Raw genomic sequence first — 9481 nt, forward strand, 5'->3', positions numbered from 1 at the left:
GTATATGTTTATGTATAAAACCAGTGGCTTGTCATTGGTTGCACTAATTATTACAGTCAGAATATTTAAAATGATCATAGAACCAGAAAATTGAGCTGTGATCCTAATTACATTAGTATATTTTATTTTATTTTATTTAAATGCCATCTAATATCACACAGCTTTACAGTGACATTGGACTTAAATCTTTACTTTGTCAGTCTATGCAATGATCTTTATTTCCATTTTTTAAAAATAACTGCTTCATACTAAACAATTTCCTACTTTTTAAAAATGCCACACAATTTACATGGTTAGGAAAGCCCTGCTCAGATTTTTAGTGGTTACATTTAAATTTTCTTTTTTTTTTTTATTCAAAAAGTTTTACAGAAATTTTTTTTCCCCTTTCCCCCCCCTCCCCCCCCTCCCTTCACACCCCTCCCCCACTTCCCAGAACAAGCACAAGGTATAGTTAAAAATAAAACAAACATATGCTAAAAATTTTGTCCCAACTTAATTATACCCTACAATCATCAATTCCTAACTTCCCCAAAACAATCAAAATAATACATCATAATCATTCAAAAGCAGTCTGATAACTCTTAGTCTGATATCTACATTGAATATAGTCAATCCATTTTTTCCATTCCTTTAAGTATCTTTCTTGCGTATTGTCTTTCAAAAAGGCTGATATCTTCGCCATCTCAGCCAAATTGGCAACTTTCAATATCCATTCTTCTATTGTAGGTACTTCTTTTTTCTTCCAATATTGTCCTATTAGTAATCTTGCTGCAGTTATTAGATTTAAAATCAATTTAGTCTCAATTACTGTACAATCCGTAATAATTCCCAACAAGAAAAATTGCGGCAGGAACTTTATCTTCTTTTTCAAAACATTTTGTAAAATCCACCAAATTTTTAACCAAAAGGCCTTTATGTCCTTACAAGTCCACCAAATGTGAAAATATGTAGCATCATCACAATTACATCTCCAACATTTTGCTTGCATATCTGGATACATGCACGATAATTTTTTAGGATCTAGATGCCATCTATAAAACATTTTATAAAAATTTTCCCTCAGATTCTGTGCCTGCGTGAATTTAACATTTCTAACCCAAATTTTTCCCCAAGTTTCCAATAATATTGGCTCCTGAAAATTTTGTGCCCACTTTATCATACAGTCCTTTACCAAGTCCCTTTCAGAATCTATTTCAAGTAACACATTATACAATCTCTTTATATGCTCCTGAGACTGATTTCTAATTTGCTTTACCAAATTTCCCTCATTCTGCTCTATACCAATTGTCTGATCTTCCTTCCATCTAGCACGTAGTTGCTCATATTGAAACCAAGTATAATTTTTCCCTTCTTCTTTTAGTACATGCAGAGATTTTAATTGCAAATTACCTCTTTCAGTATACAAAAGATCTTTATATGTAATCATTTCCTGATTCTGTTGTTATATTTAAATTTTCATCCCAACTTAATTATACCCTACAATCATCAATTCCTAACTTCCCCAAAACAATCAAAATAATACATCATAATCATTCAAAACAGTCTGATAACTCTTAGTCTGATATCTACGTTGAATATAGTCAATCCATTTTTCCATTCCTTTAAGTATCTTTCTTGTATTGTCTTTCAAAAGGCTGATATCTTCGCCATCTCAGCCAAATTGGCAACTTTCAATATCCATTCTTCTATTGTAGGTACTTCTTTTTCTTCCAATATTGTCCTATTAGTAATCTTGCTGCAGTTATTAGATTTAAAATCAATTTAGTCTCAATTACTGTACAATCCGTAATAATTCCCAACAAAAAAATTGCGGCAGGAACTTTATCTTCTTTTCAAAACATTTTGTAAAATCCACCAAATTTTTATCCAAAAGGCCTTTATGTCCTTACAAGTCCACCAAATGTGAAAATATGTAGCATCATCACAATTACATCTCCAACATTTTGCTTGCATATCTGGATACATACACGATAATTTTTAGGATCTAGATGCCATCTATAAAACATTTTATAAAAATTTTCCTCAGATTCTGTGCTCATGTGAATTTAACATTTCTAACCCAAATTTTTATCCAAAAGGCCTTTATGTCCTTACAAGTCCACCAAATGTGAAAATATGTAGCATCATCACAATTACATCTCCAACATTTTGCTTGCATATCTGGATACATACACGATAATTTTTAGGATCTAAATGCCATCTAATATCACACAGCTTTACAGTGACAATGGACTTAAATCTTTACTTTGTCAGTCTATGCAATGATCTTTATTTCCATTTTTAAAAATAACTGCTTCATACTAAACAATTTCCTACTTTTTAAAAATAACTGCTTCATACTAAACAATTTCCTACTTTTTAAAAATAACTGCTTCATACTAAACAATTTCCTACTTTTTAAAAATGCCACACAATTTACATGGTTAGGCAAGCCCTGCTCAGATTTTTAGTGGTTACATTTAAATTTTCTTTTTTTTTTATTCAAAAGTTTTACAGAAATGTTGGGCTCAAATATGGTCGTAAGTAGAGGACTACCTGTAAGGGAAAGCAGGACTGCTAGTTCTGAAAAAAAAAGGGATATATAAACCAAACAAACAAACAAACCAAGTTAAAAAAGGGACCTCTTATATACAAAGTCAACTTATTGCCCCAACAATCTGGGTCCTCATTTTACCTACCTTATAAAGGAGAAGGAGAAGGAGAAGGAGAAGGAGAAGGAGAAGGAGAAGGAGAAGGAGAAGGAGAAGGAGAAGGAGAAGGAGAAGGAGAAGGAGAAGGAGAAGGAGAAGGAGAAGGAGAAGGAGAAGGACGAAGAGAAGGAGAAGGAGAAGGAGAAGGAGAAGGAGAAGGAGAAGGAGAAGGAGAGGGAGAGGGAGAAGGAGAAGGAGAAGGAGAGGGAGAAGGAGAAGGAGAAGGAGAAGGAGAAGGAGAAGGAGAAGGAGAAGGAGAAGGAGAAGGAGAAGGAGAAGGAGAAGGAGAAGGAGAAGGAGGAGAAAGAGAAGGAGAAGGAGAAGGAGAAGGAGAAGGAGAAGGAGAAGGAGAAGGAGAAGGAGAAGGAGAAGGAGAAGGAGAAGGAGAAGGAGAAGGAGAAGGAGAAGGAGAAGGAGAAGGAGAAGGAGAAGGAGAAGGAGAAGGAGAAGGAGAAGGAGAAGGAGAAGGAGAAGGAGAAGGAGAAGGAGAAGGAGAAGGAGAAGGAGAAGGAGAAGGAGAAGGAGAAGGAGAAGGAGAAGGAGAAGGAGAAGGAGAAGGAGAAGGAGAAGGAGAAGGAGAAGGAGAAGGAGAAGGAGAAGGAGAAGGAGAAGGAGAAGGAGAAGGAGAAGGAGAAGGAGAAGGAGAAGGAGAAGGAGAAGGAGAAGGAGAAGGAGAAGGAGAAGGAGAAGGAGAAGGAGAAGGAGAAGGAGAAGGAGAAGGAGAAGGAGAAGGAGAAGGAGAAGGAGAAGGAGAAGGAGAAGGAGAAGGAGAAGGAGAAGGAGAAGGAGAAGGAGAAGGAGAAGGAGAAGGAGAAGGAGAAGGAGAAGGAGAAGGAGAAGGAGAAGGAGAAGGAGAAGGAGAAGGAGAAGGAGAAGGAGAAGGAGAAGGAGAAGGAGAAGGAGAAGGAGAAGGAGAAGGAGAAGGAGAAGGAGAAGGAGAAGGAGAAGGAGAAGGAGAAGGAGAAGGAGAAGGAGAAGGAGAAGGAGAAGGAGAAGGAGAAGGAGAAGGAGAAGGAGAAGGAGAAGGAGAAGGAGAAGGAGAAGGAGAAGGAGAAGGAGAAGGAGAAGGAGAAGGAGAAGGAGAAGGAGAAGGAGAAGGAGAAGGAGAAGGAGAAGGAGAAGGAGAAGGAGAAGGAGAAGGAGAAGGAGAAGGAGAAGGAGAAGGAGAAGGAGAAGGAGAAGGAGAAGGAGAAGGAGAAGGAGAAGGAGAAGGAGAAGGAGAAGGAGAAGGAGAAGGAGAAGGAGAAGGAGAAGGAGAAGGAGAAGGAGAAGCAGAAGGAGAAGGAGAAGGAATAGGAGAAGGAAAAGGAAAAGGAGAAGGAGAAGGAGAAGCAGAAGGTGAAGGAGAAGGAGAAGGAGAAGGAAAAGGAGAAGGAGAAGGAGAAGGAGAAGGAGAAGGAGAAGGAGAAGGAGAAGGAGAAGGAGAAGGAGAAGGAGAAGAAGAAAGATATGAAGCCAAAGAGTAGGAAGAGGTCAGCTATATTTTTGTCAGAGGAGGAAGAAGTAAAGCAGATAAATTCTGGCTGGAGGGCAGACCCAAATAAAAGAGCTTATTACAATCTACTCTAAAATGAATAAAGTAGCAAAGAAGATTTGGAGTGCATTTTGCACTCCACTTGTGTCTCAGTGCTGCACAGTGCAATTTGTTGTATGCTTTGTGTTTGTTATTTTTTTTCAGAAGGGCTATTTTTTCAGAAGGGCTATTATTATTTTTTTATCTGTGTTCTCTATGAGTCTGACTTGTTTGTGAAGCAAATCATCTTCAACTGGATAGTCTTTAAAACTAAAACTGTTACCTGTCTGCTTAAGATTTCTTCTTTGCGGTCATAATATCCAGCTGGAAGGAGCATGGGAAATCATCTGAGCAAGAGGGAAGCATCCAAATCCCCTGGAAAGAAAAGGATTTAAGTCCACCTTCCTTAAACCAAAAGGCTGAAGTACAAAATGCTATAAATAGAAGTTGTCCCCCAAAGCTTTTTGTTTTTTGATGGTGAATTTTGTTTTGTTTCTTTGTTTTGCAGCAAATAGTCATAGGCCACCAAATTTTAGTGAGGAAATTGCAAAAAAAAAAGGAATGATGAGATTCCCAATGATTTTTAGGTGGACAACCTGATTGCTTAAGCCCTAAAATAGACTAACATCTTTTTTTAAAAAAAAGTAATATCCCCCAAATTACACCTTCTCCCCTTCCCCAAAAAATAAAGAAAAATCTCCCCTGTGATTTTGCATTTAATTCTATGTCACGGCTTCACATTATTCATATAACTGGCCCAGATAATATAGCCATTTGCCTTCCCCTCACAATTAAATATTGACTCTAGCCTTGAAAAAATTACCCCTTTGAGATTTAGAAGATCTTCCTCTCTGCTCTTGGAGGCTGTTACTTAGGAAATATCATTTTAAAAGGACAAGGAGAGAAAGAATAACACTTCTGGGGTCATTGCCACATCTGGACCATGTTAATTTCTAGATGGAGTGTGAGAATAATTGCAAATATATAAGGTGTACAAAAAGTCTTCTTAAGGTTGTATTAAAAATTTGTCCATGACTTCCTTAGAATTAGAATTAACCAAAAGAAGAAGTTGGGTAGACTTAAATATGGGACTCTCTTCTAGGCCAACCTCTTTGCCATTATAACGTGAACCTATCCAGTGTGTCAGGATGATAGTTTAGTGCATCTTGCAAACCAGAAAATACCATTAATTCAGTGGAAACTTGCTACTACTGGTACTTAACTAAGGGCAGGTAAAAATGTCAAGTAAATATTACATATGAAAATACAAAATGAGTAAAGAAGAAAATGCAGCCGTGTGAGCAATTATAGCATGTTTCAGTATACCCATGTAATTAGCACCCACCCTTCATGAGCAGCATTGATTACCAATTTGCTTCCAGATGCAATTCAAGCTGCTGGTTGTTACTTCCAGTATAAAGCCCCATATTGCATAGGGGCATTTTACTTGTGGGATTGCCTTTCTCCCATAATAGAGGTCGGCAACCCACAGCTCTGGAGCCACATGTGGCTCTTTCATCCCTCTGCTGCGGCTCCCTGTTGCCAGTCGGCACCACAATTTTGAGAGGAGCTTCCGTTTAAGAGGGGGGGAAAGCATGATACGCCAGGAGGAGACTCTATGGCAAGGGACAGGTTTTCTGTTCGGCTCCACAATTGATAGGGCTTTTGGTTAGGACAGGTAGAGGGAAAAGCACACTGCACTAGGAGGAGACTATATGGTGGGGGAACTGGACTTCTGGTCAGCTCCAGAATTGAATGGGGGGCTTCTGGTTAGGACCTTTGTGGCTCTTTTGAGTGTTTAAGGTTGCCGACCCCTGTCCCATGACATCTGCCCAGCTGATTCAATCCTGCAGGGTACCTTCAAGTAAGTAATGCTCTCTATTCAGAACCTGGAAGGCCCCCTTCTCTGTAGCAGTGCCTGCCCTCTGGGATGCAGTTCCAGTCCCTGAGGTCTGGGTGGCCCCAACTCTGCTCTTCTTTATAAGAGCCATGAAGACTTGGTTCTTCACCCAGGCTTTTGAAGTGAGAGTGGAAGGTCCCTCACTTCATCCCACTTTCTGTCTTTTATCTTTATTTTTATATTGATTTTATTGCAACTCTTTTGTTTGTTGTGAGCTGCCCAGAGTTGTTGAGAGTGCAGTATATGATTATGACAATATGCTGAGTAAGTGACAAGGGCAGGCAGATCAGGAGCATCCCTAGAAAAGTATTGTAGGGGAAAAATTTATTCCTGCTTTAAGAATCTGGAGAAGGAGCTCAAAAGAGGATGAATCAAGGATCCCTCCTGAATGCTGAAACTGATAAGAGAACTGTGAAGAAAGAAAGATGGTCAGAAATCAGATTCCAAGAGATCTCTTGAAACTTATCAGGGGGGAAACTGACAAATAATTGCCATTTGTGCAAAGAGAGGCAGTAAGAGGCAAATAAGGATTCAGAGGAAAGGGAGATCCCTCAAAGGAGAAAATCAGTTTTCTCCTCTGCATAAGGAAGGGAGGGAGAAAATGAGTAAGGGCAGATTTGTGTGTGACATTTTCATAATATATTTTAGATACCGCTATTTAAAGTTCAGTGACAGGTTGCTTATCAACCCTTCTTAGTGCAATATTAATGCAATATCAGAGGTTTTCAATTCAATTGTATAGAATGTGAAGGATATGTGGTTTTGTTTTACTTTTTTATGTTTAATGTACACTGAAGATGGCGTTTAATTTCGTTGTACGAGGTGCAATGATAAAGTAAACCAACTAACTTAGCTTCTATCCTTTTGCAAGAGAGAGAAACCCCCAAGAAACCCCCACTCCCACCCGGGCCTTTCCCTTTCCCTTTTCTTTTTCCCGCCCCGACAGCTTCCCTGAACGTGGTAACGAGCACTAGACCTCATGCGGATTCCCAGCACGCGTCCTTTCCAACCCTCTTGTGTTTCTTCTTGTAGAGACAAGAGGCGCCTGGTTACCATCCCAGACGAGCCGCTTCTGCTGCGAGAGGCAGGCGCAGCTGCACGAGCCAATCGCCGTTTCTCGCTGGAGACTCCCGGGTGGGGGCGGGACGAGGAGACGTCAGTCACCATGGACAGCGCCTACAGTAGCCCGGCCTCGCTTTCTCACACACACCCCCGCTGTAAAACCTCTTCCACACCACCATCACCCTCATCCCGTTTGTCCCTTCTCTGCCTGTCCGTCTGGACTTGTAAACCTGTAGTATGCTTGCTTTTGCAAGGAAGGGTTACTACGAAAGAAATCGGACACCACATTATCCAAACAGTGCCGAGACAGGGGAATTTTCACAAGTGACAAAGATCTTTAAGCTAGACTTTTAGAATAGAATTTTTTATTGGCCAAGTGTGATTGGACACACAAGGAATTTGTCTTGGTGCATATGCTCTCAGTGTACATAAAAGAAAAGATATTGGGACTATATTACTTGGGACTATATTACTCGTAGGGGGACAATGGGGGGTTTACTGGGATGGCTGCAATGGGGGAAGGTGACGCTTTGGCCGAGATTTCCCTTTTAGAATATTTTTATGTAGGGCTCTCTTTTTATTCCCACCTCCCTTAAACTTAAACCACAACCACATTTTACAAGTTTCCTGTCTCAAAATACCCTTCACCAACATTTTCTCATCTTTTTTTTTTTTTAAAGAGGAAAAGAAAAAACTAAGTAGGGTCAGATCTGCCTCACATTTAAGCAATCTATATTTGGCAACAAGATCAAAAAGGATTCCGAGGATCACACAAATGCTTGGATTGCAGTCCTGGGACCACAGGCAGCTCTCCTGTCAAAGGAAAGAAAAAGATCAATCTTGCCTAAACATATGAACAATTGCTAGGCAATGGATTACAAAAGAAAAGAAATTAATTGAAGAATGAAGATACATGCAGGCTTTATATTTGACAAAAAGGATTGCTGGGGATCAATTTAAATATCAGTTTTGAAAGTGCCTGCCAAGTTTGGATTTCTCCGTACAATGAAATAAATAATTCTAATTAGCTAGGAATGTAAATTCTTTTAGTTAGTCTACATGAATATTACTTGCACTAATGCTGAAAAGTATTTTTCCTCAACTACTTCCAATTTACTTGAAGAAAACCAGAGCTCAGCTTCTTCCCTTTCTCCTCTAGTCATCTTCAAGCAAGTATATACTGAATGAGAGCGTACCCTTGAACATAGCTTGGCAGTGTCAGGTGATCAAACATAAAAAAGGCAGCTGTATAAATATTTACATCCTGATGCATTTTAATAAATCAATCACATCCTCAGGAGAGTTTTGGATGACAAGATGCTTCAAACAGTCTGCCAAGCAGCACTGGAGGAAATCTCTTTGACAATAAGACAGATTTCTCTGAACATGTCAAGATATAACTTCTGTTGCAGCTCTGCATATGTTTTTCTGTATTGATGCACGCATATATACCGTGGCATTTTCCTATGTGTATTTTTGATCTTCATGTCTCTGCAATCTTCAGTTCAAAATGCAACCACCAGAAGAAGGTTTCCTAAAACCAGGCAATCAAGATTACATTATTATTATTATCCTAAATTAAATATTATTATCCTAAACCAGGCAATCAAGATTACATTATTATTATTATCCTAACAAATAGGAAGCAGCAGGTGAAGCTAAGCAAGATCACATCAAATACCTGTACAATTAGCACAGGGGCCCCCCAAGGCTGTGTGCTCTCCCCACTTCTCTTCTCTCTGTATACCAATGACTGCATCTCCAATGATCCATCTGTTAAACTACTGAAGTTTGTAGATGACACAACAGTGATTGGTCTCATTCGAGACAATGACGAATCCGCATATATTTATTTATTATTTTATTTTATTTATTTTATTTAATTTTTATACCGCCCTTCTCCCGAAGGACTCAGGGCGGTGTACAGGCAAGATAAAACCAACAATACAAATATACAAGTTAAAATACCATTTAAAAAACTTATTTAAAATTAGCCTGAAGTTAAAATTACCGTAAACTAAAACCCCATTTAAAATTGCTAAAATTTCACTTTTAAAATCCAATTTAAGCCAGCCTCGAATAAAAAGATGTGTCTTCAGTTCGCGACGGAATGTCCAAGGTCAGGTATTTGACGTAAACCCGGGGAAGCTCGTTCCAGTGTGGGAGCCCCACAGAGAAGGCCTTCCTGGGGCCGCCAGCCGACATTGTTTGGCGGACGGCACCTGAGAAGTCCCTCTCTATGGGGCGTCGGGTCGGTGGGAGGCATGTGGTAACAGCAGGCGGTCCCGTAAGTACCCAGGTCCTAAGCCATGGAGC

The sequence above is a fragment of the Ahaetulla prasina genome, chromosome 2 (genome assembly GCF_028640845.1).
Source record: "Ahaetulla prasina isolate Xishuangbanna chromosome 2, ASM2864084v1, whole genome shotgun sequence".
NCBI classification, from domain to species: domain Eukaryota; kingdom Metazoa; phylum Chordata; class Lepidosauria; order Squamata; family Colubridae; genus Ahaetulla; species Ahaetulla prasina.